Source organism: Labrus bergylta, chromosome 14 (assembly GCF_963930695.1).
Source record: "Labrus bergylta chromosome 14, fLabBer1.1, whole genome shotgun sequence".
In the NCBI taxonomy this organism is placed as follows: Eukaryota; Metazoa; Chordata; class Actinopteri; order Labriformes; family Labridae; genus Labrus; species Labrus bergylta.
Window position 1 is genome coordinate 816,542 of NC_089208.1, and position 14,488 is coordinate 831,029.

Consider the following 14,488-nt stretch of genomic DNA (forward strand, 5'->3'; position numbering starts at 1 on the left):
GCTTTTCTGATTACTGAAGCGACAGACTAAATTTGGGGTGGTATCACACTCTGACACGATTAGGGCCTTACATCATCTTCTTGCAGGAGACGTTTTGATAAATTTAGCAGCTGAGGCTGAGCCAGTATGAACTCGAGAGACAGACGCAGGGAGCCGGTTTGATTCATATTGGAGGAGACGCCCCCGATCCGGTCACAAACAGCAGGAAGAAACAGCAACAGAAATGTGTTTCAGCATGGGGAGAGAAGGTACAAAGCAAATGTGACATCTTGTATTATCGTAGCTCTGCCCACACGTGTTGCCGTCGGTTCACATTGAGGATGGAAACAGGCTGCGTGCTGATGCAGATGTGAAGAGTCACCCACAGAAACTGGATATGAGCGCTGACTCTGACACAGCACGAGGCCTCCACAGGGACTTAAGACGTTTCTTTATTCTGAAGATATTTCTGCTGTTCTGCTGCCTTTATACATTTCATACTCTACATACAGAAACGCTGTGTCTCTATCTCCGTCTGATCTCCACATAATGCCAGCACAGCTTGTTAGCTTGTTTTACAAAGTGCTGATAGTTGTGCATTAATGGTATCCATATTCATGATTTAACTGTTGTGCTTTCAACATCAGAGAAAATCTCTTTTCAGTTCACTGTGAGCTGTTCATTATCAAGCTTTTGAGTCAAAGTCTCCTCAGTATAAAGTACCACGTTTCAGTTTCTGCACCTTCAAAACAAAAGCACTAAGCTTCAGTTTCTGCACCTTCAAAACAAAAGCACCATGCTTCAGTTTCTGTACCTTCAAAACAAAAGCACACTTCAGTGTCTGCACCTTCAAAACAAAAGCACGCTTCAGTGTCTGCACCTTCAAAACAAAAGCACCAGAGGTCACATCGTGTGATGTTTGGACAGGATGTCAATTGGATGTATAATTGGAGATCTTGACAATACTGGACCTATAAACAGATGACTGCCGGGCCACAGAGACATTTAAAAGTCCCAGTAAAGATAAACGGTGTTAGTATTTGAGGATTCAGTTAAAGTGATTGTATAAAAGCTGAGTGATGAGGCGACTGAACCTGCGTTGTTTGAGATGAAGTTGCTCTCGGAGTAATTCCTCATCCTCTTACTTTCCAGGCACTATTTAAATGTCAAACTGCTTTCTGTTTCTACTCGTGTCTCCTCTCCAATCCTTTCATGCCGGGGAAAAAAGGATTAGTCATTCTCACCTCATTAGCATAACACAGACGTCATGCTCCACAACATTTCACCAGACTCTGCTCGTGTGTTTACATCCGCGCTCGAACGCACCAGCGCTGCCAATTTAACCGTTATCAGGACGATGATGAATGTAGTTTCCTCACATAGCTGAAGAATCAATGCACACTCTCTCTGGAGACTCATCCTGCTCTTTGTGTCACAGCACAGACACAGCGACCACGGCATGAATCTCAACGTTAATCAGTCAGAGAGCGGCTGAAGAGCGATATCTATTCAGCATCAGGACATAGGAAAAGTGAGATGATTCTTAGAATAAATGCTCTGACATTTATTCCATTAATGCAAAGAGATAAAAACTCTCTGGTCATGTCTCGTCTTTAACACCCACGCTGCAGCCGTGGAGCTCATCTGAGGAGACGACGACGAGGAAGTTGGAGATTAATTTTTCACACCAGGATGCAGAAGTTCATCCACTCTTTACTTTTATATCTTATCTTAGATTCAGGGGTGAGACAGGACACAGTTTTTCTCTTCTGTTTATGATAGTGAGCATGCCTGACCCACAACAAAATCACTTCCAACACGCCTCTGGTAGGAGAACGGCGTGCTGCAGTGCAGGGAGGGAAAACATGGGGAGTGAAACGATATGTTCTCAAGACCGAGGGTGTTCAGTGTAGGCCAGATCAGACTGTGCACACATTATATCTGCACCATTACATGATCCAGATGTTGTAAAATCAATGAATGTTTATATCCTAGCCCGTGGTCACTGCGTTGTTTTTTTTGGTCTTTATTAGAAAGGACAACTGAAGAGAGGCAGGACATTTTGGGAGTGACACACAGCAAAGGACCAAGGTCGGATTTGAACCAACGGCCCCTGCAACGAGGTCTAAAGCCTCATGGGGCGAGCGACATGAACGTCAGGCTATCCTGGTCCCTGATTACTGTGGTAACACAATAAGAGACGAACACAGACGTGTGTGTTTGGAGGCAGAAAAAGGACAAGAAATGAAAACTGCAGTTTGTGTTGGTGTTCAAAATCAGCATCATGACGCTCCCTATTTGTCTGTCTGTCTGTCCATCCATCCCTCCACCTTGTTTGTTTGTTTTGAAGCCAGTTCACTGATGTATAATCTCTCAGAGTGAGGTTTTATTTCCCTTCACTGACTCAAAAACAAAGATTTAACAGAAGAGAAAACCTGACAAACAAACGTTTAACAAATGTTTCCAGACTTTTTATTTTTATTTTTTTAATCTTTTCTGTTTGTGTTGTTTTCTTCTCTCACTGAGGCCGTCTGCTTCCTCGGCAGGTGTTGCTGCTCTGATGCGAGTCAGACATGACCAAAGAGTTTCCTTCAAAAGGGTTAGGGGTTGTGCTACTTGTGTCCACAATATGACCCACAAATCTGTGTGCACACCAAGCAGCAACCTCCTGTTTTAAAAAATGAAGTCTATACTGAAGTGTAAAATCCTGCAGTTCCTGGAGTGTCCACTAGAGGCTGGCTGCAGAAACACAGGAAGTCACATACACACCCATTCTAAAAAGCCTGTTTTTACAGCAGAGATGAACATGTTTACAGCCTGGTTCAAAAAACCAAATAGGTGTGATTAGCTCATGTCTGGATGGACACACACTGTACGGGGGGTGAATGTTTTGATGACTCATCAGTTTTGATTTGATGAAGGATAAGAGTTATTCACAATAAGGCGTGTAGCTGACCTGATTGACAGGTGGGCGCGGTGTAACGGTTTGTCAGGAGGTTTAAAACCCGCCTCAGCTCCAGCTCTCAGCCTGTCGTTAGGTTGACTGAAAGTTAGACTGAGACAGCATTTCCAGAATGGAGACCGCCATCGATGGGACTCCAGCGCCCCCTGCAGGAACAGACGGGGGACAACACTCCGGCTTTATCCTTTAATATTTACATATGGTGCATGCTGATTGCTCATCCTACATCTCACATGCATTATGTTAATCTTGAAGTCCAGAAAAAAAATAACTCGAAGGAATGATCAACATATAATGAAAATAAAGATGGTGGTTTTTCTACAACCCCTCCCCTTTCCTATAACTGTCCTGGCTTCAGTCGAAACCACATCCTCCTCTTCTCCACCCTCAACTTTCTGTCCCTCTGTTAAGCTTCCTCACACGATGGCTGGAAATCCAAAAATAGTCACACAAAAAAAAGCTTCCTCATACACCCCTGCTGCACATTCGTCAAGTTGTCCTGCTCCGAGAATTTGTGTGCGACCAAAAACGGTGACACACTGTCATTGAAACATCTTTCCATTTTGCTGCGTAATTGGAGCGAGCTGGGGTGGGGGGTGGGGGGGGGGGTGGGGGGGGTGTTAGTGAATTATGGAGACAATTGGATTGCCTTTTTCTTTTTATAATGGTGCTGAAGGCCAATAAAGAAACTTAATGGATATCTTCAGTGGAACGCTGTGCTAATGTAATAGCCTGATCTCTGTCCCAGTTACAGCTCATGAGTCTGAGGGAAGGCTGATTATTTGCTAATTAACGGGGAAATAAATACGGACGGGGAAGACCATTGTGCAGGAAAATAACCTCTGCAGATAGCACCAGGTTGGAAATGTAAAGGATTTAATGATAATGCAACAAATAAACAAACAGTTAAATCAACATGTGACTGCTAACAGAGCTCACTTTAACGTCATTGTGTTGTAGCTTTACTCACAGCTGCGGTACAAAGTGTCACCAAACTCAAATATTCCCCCCCCCCCAATCAGAGCCGCTGTGACAACTTCAGCATTTTGCAGCGTCCCAGGAGGCTCAGAGAAATGGGCTACCTCGCAAAAGCAATATCACTCCAGCCTCGAATAAATCACCCAAAACCTGAAAGCTATCAGAGTTAGCGTGCTGCCTGGGGGGAAATGATTATGGGATTAACGTTGGTGGTGGGGGGTGGGGGGGAGAAAGTGTGTTTTTGCACCATCAGTCACAGAAGCGATTAAAGTAATACAAAAAACCCCGACAACAAGAAGTGACAAGGAGAGGAAATTAGAAAAGCTCTGGGCGCCACACGTCCACACCGGAGTTATTTAGAAGAGACGACGAATGAGCCGCTTCTCCGTCCACCTGGTGCGCCCGGCAACGCCGCAGCAGTGGACGGGGTCGCATGGCGGAAAACGGATTATACGAGAGGAAAATGGAGTGCAGGAAAAGTTTGGATGGGGAAATATTCATGTGTTTTGGAGGAAATTGTTGAGATATTTGAAGCTGGGCGACATCGACATGAGCGAATCAGATTCTCCAGAGGCGTTAACCTGAGGAATAAACGAGTTAAGTAACCGACAAACTGTGACTCTGACCCTCAGAGCGAACGACCAGCTCAGTGTCACAAACTGAAAGAGCAAAATTTAAGAGATGTTGAAGTCCCGACACACCAAGGAGATCGTCGGCCATCGGTCCGAGTTGGACTGTCAGTGAGCGGTCGTCGCCCTACTTTTTGCGGTGTGTCCGGCTCCGTTGCTACCTGTCGCCCCCCAGGTGAGAGGAATTGGATTGGCTGTTGGGAGGTTTCATTTCTCCCCAGCTCTCGACACAGCTTCAGGAAAGCCCCTTGAGCATGCTTCTGTAGTATCCTACAATTCACTGAGGAGACTCTTTTATCCAAAGCGACGTACATCAGAGAGTAAGAACAACACAAGCAAGGATCTAGAAAAAAGGGAACAATGTGAGTAAGAGCAAACGATCAGCTTTGAGTCTGATTGGACACACAGGTGCTGACAGGAAGTGACCAGAGGCAAAGCACAACATTGAGGGCAGTTCTTGAGAGCTCTAATCAGTATAGAAACCATCTTATAAGTCGTCAACAAGAGACAAACAAAATGAAGGAGAAAAGGAAGTGGGTGATCAGCTGGGGGGAGTGTTAGATGAGGCTGAATGCTTTGGTGAACAGGTGGTGTTTGAGGAGGTTTTTAAAGATGACCAGGGATGCAGCAGTGCGGATTTCGGCGGGGAGAGACATAACAAGGGACTACCGCCCCCTGCTGGCATGGAGAATTATTTCCTCTCACACATGAGCAGAACGAACGTGGTGGTTGGCCGTTGGCTGTAGTCTTTGTGGTGTGTTCAAGTGCAATTTTTTAGCCAAGACACTGAGTGACTGCTCATCAGACAACATTACTGCATCACTGTATTCTTTACATTTTCATTGTCTTGATCAGCACAGACACACCGCCGGGTTTTCCTCCAAATATAGAAACCTTTTTATTTTACAATTTCAGCAAAAATATCATACAATTCCAGTTTAATTGTACAGTTTGTTAAATATCTAAATACACTTTTACAGGTGCAATGTCAGTAGAAAAAAATATTGGATTTTTTTTTTACGAGATACAAAATGTACACTTGCTTACACATCGAAACTCTCACACACACACACACACACACACATGTATACAACATCGTGTGGCTGAGGGCGGTAAAAACCTTTCGCTCTAAGAAAATGATTCCTTTACATCGCTCGACAATTTTCTGAGCACATTAGGGAGTGGAATAAAATCACACCTTATCTAAAATATCCAAAATACTGGGGATGATGATTGAAAAGGAAATATGTGTGTGTGCACTTTTGAAGAGCTTCAGTAAGAAGAGGTTCAAAACTCGACCTCTGTGGCTACAACCTGGACGTCAAATGTGACTTTTAGGAATCCTAACTCGACCCGAGAACATTTTGATGGGATACAAAACATCTCTTACATGTGCACAGGGAGTTGCAATGTTCTCAAGCATTTCTATTTAATGCACTTTGTTTTCCAGGATACAGTCAGAAACATCTCGGGCTGATTCACTTTCAGAACATTTGGAAGACGACAAAAACAAACTTTATGGAAGCCTTAAGGCCCCTTGTCCATCTAGTGTTTCCTTGAGCTGAAAAGAAAAGCGCTGCATGTCCGTCCTGTCCATGACAACAGTCTGCTGACAACTGCCGCTGTATGACCGACACTGCTCTGTTACTTTTTACTTCATGATTTATATATTTGAGCTTGTTTATTTTCCCGTTCAGACACGAAGCGAGGAGGATGAATGGACAAGACACGATCAGTAGGCGGTAAAAACTACGGGGAACATTTGGAAAAGAGGGCCGGTGACGTCAACAGCGCCTTTCTGAAAAGTTAAAAGATTTTCAACTTGAGCGCTCGGAGCGTCTGCACAAAAAACGAAGAGCGCTCAGAAAAACAGACGCTGGGTGCTGCACTCTTTCTGCAGACGCTTCAAACGCTCTCTACTCATTGAAAACAGCTGAAATAAAGACGCTGGCACTGAGAAAAAAAAAGCATGTGCAAACACAAATGCAGTCACGGACGCATTGGGAAAGTCGGCAGTTTATGGGGTCGCTCGATGAACAGAAAAGCATGACTTCTTCTCACTGTTTTTCCAAATGGAGTTTACGTCTCCATCTCATTGGATGGGCGTGTTTGTGGCTGTACTTTGACAATGACACTCTGTTTATCGGCTTGTCTCTAAAACATTCTGTCATTGTTGTCATTGCTGCTGTGTTGACCCCATCATGTCCGCTTTCACTCTACACTGCCCCCTACTGTTCGTATGCATAATGCATGATGACCGCATCGTGTTTGTTTTTGAGGATGTGCACACCTGAAGCGCCAAGCAGACGTTGAGGACCAGAGGAATCCATCATGCACAATCGTGCACGTAGTTAAAAGCAAGAATATCGCCTCAAAAAATGACATAAAATCTCTAAAAATAATTGAACCAGAGTCTTACTTCAGCCCGACATGTTGCCTCGTGTATCCATCGCTCTACACATCTTCCAGTGCCACACAAGTTCAGTGTTTGAAACTCACAACAAGTCAAACCATCCAACAGCTCAAAGTGCTCAACATGTTCCAAACAGCTCTTTGTCTGATTCAAAAACACTGTTATTGTACTGAAGAAGACAAAACAAAAAGAGAAGTAGGAAGCAGAGCAGTGAGGGTGTGAAAAGGTCAGACCGGTGCTCAGGTCGGTCCTCAGCTGCAGCAGTGACTCAGTGGGTCTGCAGATGTAATTCCCTCTCACTCTTTACAATCTGACACCGTGAAATGTGCTCGGGCGTGTAGCGAGAAGGTCAGGCCAGGGGGAAAAAAATAACACAGAAATAAAGCTAAAAGTCTTCTAAAGGGAGTGCTGAGTCAGGACTCTGTGGTCAGACAGGAACAAAGGGAAGACGGATTTAGACACAGGGATTATCTTTAGACATAAGTGATGCATGTAGACTCTGAAAATAGCATTTTTTAACACACCTTGTGACTTTGGTTTGGTTTTGATATCTCATCTGTAGGAGAAACATGAGATAAGTGTCGACTCTGATGTATTTTTTTATCATCTAACAGAATGACTTTATAAATAAGCAAATGTCAAAATGGTTGAGGTTTTCAACTCAATATAAAAAGACTCAAGCTGGCTAGACACTTGACCATTTGAGACCCGATTTTGGCCCCCTTCAACAATCACAGGGAGGGGGTGGAGCTCTATACCCTATATATTTGTCCAGATAATCCTCAAGTGTTTTGGTGTCACTATGATGATTTTCTGCTCCCCATCAATCGTAAAAATCAAACATGTTGTGATTTTTACGATTCCAGGTCGGGCTGCACCTGACGGAATACCTGCAACAGCCAATGAGAGCGAGCATCCTTGGAAGCGACACCAAATGGATGTAATCGGTGTGGGGTCGGACAACGTCGGAAACACAAGTTTCCAAATTGTAAAATGCACGTCAACGACCTGCTCAAGTCGGAGCGACAGCTAAGAAACTCTGCAAAGAATTAGGTGCCCCGACTCGCCGACTTGACCTCAAATTCATCATCAACATCGGGGGCAAGAGATGTTTAGTTAATGTTAAGATACTTTTGATTAATTCTCGTCTTTCACACTGTTGTTACGACATTCTGACTCTCAGAATTGAAAGCGAGTGATCACCCGTCTGAGGAGCACCTGAAAGCAGCACTAGCTCTGCTGTCATGTTGGGGAAAAGAGAGAGAGAGCCCCGCCCACTCAGGGATGCAAGAGTACAACTGAAGGAGAACCAACAGACTTTCCAAACCAAAGAAAATATTTAGTTCTCAAATCCCTCAAAGAACTGAATCACCTTCAGGGTGTGTAGGAGGGAGGAGGCCAGAGAAAAGGTTTGTTTTGGTCTGAGAGACTGAAGCTAAAGTGCCACATCTACCGAACATCTACTCTGAAAGTCGCATAATATACCTCTAAGAGTGAGTGGAGTGAGGGGGGTCGACATAGACAAGTCTGCTTTTTGGGACAGTACTCGTAATGATTTACATTTTTCTATGATTTAGGAAACAAAAGGCTGCTCTGAAACTTTCCAGAAGTTGTCGGGGATACATGTGTAAAGAGGATCGTGTGAAACATACATGAACGATTGTCTCGTTTAAAAAACAACAACAAAAAAACAAGAACAGATGGATGTTAAGAATGAAAGTGATAAAAGCAGCAGCTTTAATCCAGGTTCATCGAGGTTATCAGAGTTAACCTCACAGAGAAGTGACAAAGCAACCCTAAGGTGTATCTCTACTCAGGTTTCATGAGGATTTGAACTGTTGAAGGTGGAGTCAGGTGTTTAGAAGTCTAGGTTCTACATATTAAGGGTCTAAAGGACTTAAAAGGTCAGGATGTTCTGGAAACGCAGGGGGAGATGTCTTCAGACTGCTGCCATGAAACGGGCTGCGATGTCTGCAACATCACCCAGAAGAGAAAATGTTTACAGAGCAGCCATTACAGCTTTTCTTTCACCTGCTGGATGAACATTAATTCAAGAAACTCAAATTGACTTTTAGTCGTTTTGATGCCAAAAAACGAAGTGCTCATACTTAAAAAAAATAAAAATAACAAAATAACCCTTTAAAAACCAAAGCCTGGCTCAGACTGCAGGATCATCGTTCACGACTCAAGGCTGCTTACATCCAGATTATCTCATAGTGTGAGTCGTAATGAAGATCCGATCTTAACGCCCTCGATCTGCTCGGAGACGGTCGAGGACGTTAAGATTTATTTCAAACATGTTTGACATTTAGGATTTAAAATCTTGATGATTAGGTCCTGAAAGAGTCTGGAGTCGAGGCGTGTGTGGCTACAAGAACAGCGAGAGACGAGTAATGAGTGGACAGTAGTCATGGCGACCGGCGGCAGGATGCAGCTCGCATGGCTGTGCTGGACAACTGTAAATCATCTGAGTGTTACCTCCAGCTCTCTCTGAAGAACGGACGATACATGTTATCTGCGTCTCCACAGACATTTCTTCACCCCAAATCGTTTTGTAAAAATGTTTTTTTCCCCTCGTTATAATCACAAATTTAACCTCTGGCTACGTTGGTTACGTGAGGTCACTTGAGGTGGTGCCTTCCTCCGTCTGGCTCGATGATTTTAGTAAATCCTGTAGTCTGTGATGTGCCATTATTTCCATATTTTGTAGTGTGAGCATGTTTGAGATTATAAAGAAGAAGAGCTGTTAAGATCCTCCTCATGTGTGAGGCTGCCAGATTTAAAAAAAAATCGGATTTTCAAACTCCTGCAGCGTGAGCCGGGCTTCAGACTGTACAATAAATGGAAGAGATGAGTTAAATTAAAAAACACACTGAACATTGATCGGATTCACAAAAAGAAGAATAGTATGTCTACAGGCGACAAATCAACAAAATCCCAGAACTTCAACACAGATCAACATCAGCTTCACCACAGGATTAAAATATCCAAAAGATAATAAAAAAACATTTCATAAACACAAAAACATAAAAAGGAAAAAAAGGAAAAAAAAGGATTCAAACAGATGGAACAAACATAACAACTCTTCCCATCACTTTGGATTGCACAGATGGGGAAAAAACAAAAAAACAGCATATCTCAGGATTCAAAACAGAACAGAGGTCTTCTTTCACTTTCAAAAGGCAGGAGGAAAATCTGGTCGTGTAAACCAAACGTTTCTTCAGCCGACACTCATGTGTGTCCAATAAAAACGCTGTGTGAGAAACCTGTGGTGCCTTCAGGGTCCTGCAGCAGAGTGGAGGACAAATGAGGTTTGACTCTTTGAAGGACGGTCTAAATCTGCATTGTGTGACATGTATGTATGCAGATGTGGACATTATGGACTGAACACACACACACACACACACACACACACACACACACACACACACACACACACACACAAACACACACATCTAGACCTCTTCAAACAAGGCACTAAGATTTCATTCAAGTTTATCATTACACAAGTGCTGAATGCATTTAAAGCCCCCCCCCCCCCACCCCGCCCAACACATTCATCTCCAACCCAAAGAGCTACATCCACATTAATCCCCATCCGTCTCTCCTCCTGTTCTCACTGTACGCTAAAGTGATGTGTCAGCTCGGCAGCCGGCCAATCAGGCGACCCTGCTGGGAATCAGCCGGCCTGCCACTCATACAGCCAGTCATCCGTCCAGGCGGGCAGGCAGGCAGGCACTGATGCTGCGAGCCGTGACGTGACCCCGTGCTCGGCCCTCTGTGACGAGGTCGTTCCGACAACTGATTGTCATGGTCGGTGGGTAGCAGGAAAGAGCGTACTGTGAGCAGAGCGGTTGGAGGGGGGGGTGATCTTCATGTCCCAAAAAGGTCCCCGCTCTGGAGGAAGTTCTTCCAAAAGTAGAAGGACTTTTGGGCAGGCTTTGCAGGTCTGAACATTTACAGTTAGTCAATGGACTGGAGGAACCGTTTAACCCCTTTAGAGGGAACCACAGGAACTAAAAGCAATGTGTACTATTAGCAACCACAGGAACTTTTCCAAAGGACACGGTTTCTCAGAGTATTTCCACCACAAGAACAAAAAGTCTCATAAAGTCCAAGGTACTCATTGATTCCCCAGAAAAAAGGTCTCTGCTCGTTAACTCAAGACTCAGATAACAATGGGCAGGAGGAAACTTTAAATCACTACTTCTGGATTTGCTTTCCAGCCGGCATGAGGACCTTCGGGTCGTAAAATAGGACCACCTGGAACTTTATGTAGACCATTGTTTCTGCAGCGGAAACATCAAAATGTTCCTGCTCTGTGGGTTTCACTTTTGAAAGAGATCGGGGACTTTAGCTTGAGCTTTTTAATTCTGGACATTTTGGACTGGTTGAGTAATTCAGACCTTCTCTGAAGTACCCGGGATCCAGAGTACCCAGGACAGGTTTCCACAACAGGTACTTTCTCCAGGGACTAAGGACTTTAAGAGGATCTCAGTGAGTCTCAATTGTGGGGGATTAGGGGTTAAAAAGGGTCCCAGGAATTTGGGATCTGCTATGGGTAATTGGAGTACTTAAGTAAACAGAGCTGGGCACAGGTCCGTTAATTGCGTTAACCATGCCCACCTCTGTTCCACAAAGTACAGGGACTTTGGGTTTGCCTTTGCAGCAGAACACATTTCTGATTTGAGGATTATGGCAGTGGCTTTTTCACTTGCCGGTACACTTTATTACCTCTTCAGGGGTCTCTTATCTATGATGGAAACTCAAGAATACAACGGGCTGGAGGAACCCTCAAGTCCCAGGTACTTTTGGTGGAAATGTGTCCTATAGTTTTTTGAAAGCAGCTCCTGCACACAGAAGAAAAAAAACAAAAAAACAAGCAAGCCCTTAACCAGCAAGAGTTGGCCAACTCAAATAAAGCATGTGGCACAGTGATTACCCCATGGGCGACTCATCATCGATAAATGCAGCAAAGAGAGTACAGAACCGAGGGAAAAGAGATCGAGGGGCTCCACCTGCTACATTGCCCACATCGCCCCACAAGAGGGGAAACCACAGACCGAGAGGAGGGGGGGGCACATGAGGAGGAGTGTAGAGGAGAATCAATTCAGCAGGTGATTTTCAGAGTGGTTCTGCCTGGCTTCACCCAGGTGTCAGCATGACTTTGGCTCAGCAGGAGCACCCCCCCCCCCCCCGCCCATCCCCTACCCCCAGGGAGGTTGTCAGAGCCCAGAGAGACATAAGGGGATTTGAGAGGGAGGATGGAGAAGGTGGGCAAAGATGCAGTCATGCAGGCAGATAGAGACAGGCAGAGGCGGAACAGGAAAGACGGGGGGGGGGATAAAGGCAGGACAGTGGAGGGAGAGAAAGGCAATAAATAAAGGCAGAGGAATTCAGAAATAGGCAAACATGACTTGTAGAGAACGGAGAGGAATGTCAGAGAACCAATCAACAATCAAAACCAGGAAGTGAGACGGACGCACACCGAGTCACTTTTCAAACCCTTCAATCACAGCTCGTCGTTCGCTTAACAGAAGTTTCTAACAGCTGTCACCTCAGCACCAGGTACACAAAGTCAATTTAAAAAACCACATTCCCCAGCAGCAGCAGCAGCAGAACCACTTCTGCAGGATCCTCGTCAGGAGTCTCTTTTTGTGGACGCCGCCGGGCCTCACTTTGTGCCCTTGTTGAACTGCTCCAGCACGGTGGCGTTGGTTTTCTCAAACAGCCACTGCTGGGTCGGCGAGGATGGGTTGCACGTGTTCATGAAGACTCGCTTCTCGGTGGAGCTGCAGTCGATGCAGCTGTGACTGACGGCGTGGTAAAGAGTCTTGTCCTGTGAGGAAAGAGGAAGTGGGAGACGGGAGAGATGGTTATGAGATATCACACACATACAAGACTGACTCTGCAAGTTTATAATGCTTTATAATGCTGCTCAATAGAGAACAAACCATATGACGTATTTTTGTAGGCCAACCCTGAAGTAGCATCTCCATGGCGTCTAAAGAGAATCCTCCTCTGGGATGTTTTCATTGGGTTTTTAATCTCTGTGTTAAACTCACGTTTCTGAAGCGTAGGCGTTTTGTTCAGCAGGATCATCTTCACAGGTGAACGCCATCTTTATGATGTTTGAAGCGTTAATGCGGCCGACAGAAGTAAAAAGCTAACGTTATGCTAAAGCTAACTACACCACGGTGGGATGATTGTGATGTCACTGGCGTTATGCTTCAGACGATCTCTGATAAACTAATCCACGTAGCTTAATAAATAGTTTACTAACATAATATTCACCTTAACCTAAAGATTAAACCTACAGGAGACATCTCCGACTAGTGAGAGAGTTCCCGCCCTCTGTGTCCGGCGTGATGACCTTTAATGACCCCGACAACCACTGTAGTCACATTTAGCCTCTTGTTAGCAACCGCCTTTTTAAAGACGAGTAAAAACTTCAAACTTCACAAGTGGAGGTATTACCTAACGTAGTTTATGTGCTCTAACAGAACACCAACATCTCTTCAGCTTGTGTTCACCACAGACCTTATTTCAGGAGTCTAACCACAAACACATTCAACATCCCCGTTGACTTTTAGACGTTAGACCCCATGGCGCTCAAATGCTAACTTACTTCCTGGTTTTAGGACTCATTCCTGTGGCGCTCTATGATGACCCTGATTTCAATGCCTATGACAACTTGAAACTAGTCAACTAGAATACTAATGTCGGATGATTTCCATCTTCATCGTGTTGCTGTTGTCTGAGTGTTTTAGGTCTTTGGGGTAGCTTCATTCGGCTCACTGACGTCATTGAAGCTCCCATCCCGGGTTTTTTCAACAGGCACGTGTTCGGGTGATTTTAACCCGACGTTAGTGATAGAGAGTAAAATACATCCCACAGTCAGAGATGCAGGGAGACTGTGCTTTCACTGGACAAGGCTCACACGTCCCAGGAACAGGTGGACCGAAGGACAAGTTCCAAACTCCATTATGGATTTTTTTTTTTGGGGCTTTTTGTGCCTTTTATTGGAGAGATAGGACAGTGGATAGAGGAGCCACCGGCGCCCTTTTTTAGAGCCTTTTTATAGGGTCCCCCCCATGATACCCTTTTGTTCATGGTGTTACAAAAGTGTTAGTTAGTGTTTCTAGGGTTCAGGGTTTTAACCATCGCACGCTGTCTGTTTCAGCTGCCTGCAGGAACAGTTCAAATGCTTTTGGTGGTTCATCCAACATTCTGACACTGAAGATGTAGAAAGAGGGACATGATACCTTTCCTTGTTGGATTTTGCGATTAATGTTGGATAATTTAAAATGTTTTTTTTAAACACAAATTAACCAAATTCATTTACCAAATTGACCTCTTTTTAAGGGTATCCTTAAAAAGATTAAATGATGAAAGAGGAGACACACACACAGTGTAGGCTCGGACTCTTCAGTACCTTTCTGTAGCGCCACAGCTGGTTCCCCTTCATTGCCGTGACAGTCGTACAGGGTGACGGGGCTGTTATTGGAGATGGCGTCGAAGCAGACC

At 44.6% G+C, this 14,488-nt stretch overlaps 1 pseudogene; it reads right to left on the bottom strand.

Annotated features, from left to right (window-relative positions):
* Positions 1-5,421: 5,421 nt before the first annotated feature.
* On the bottom strand, positions 5,422-14,484 carry LOC110002206 (polypeptide N-acetylgalactosaminyltransferase 10-like; annotated as a pseudogene).
* Positions 14,485-14,488: the final 4 nt, after the last annotated feature.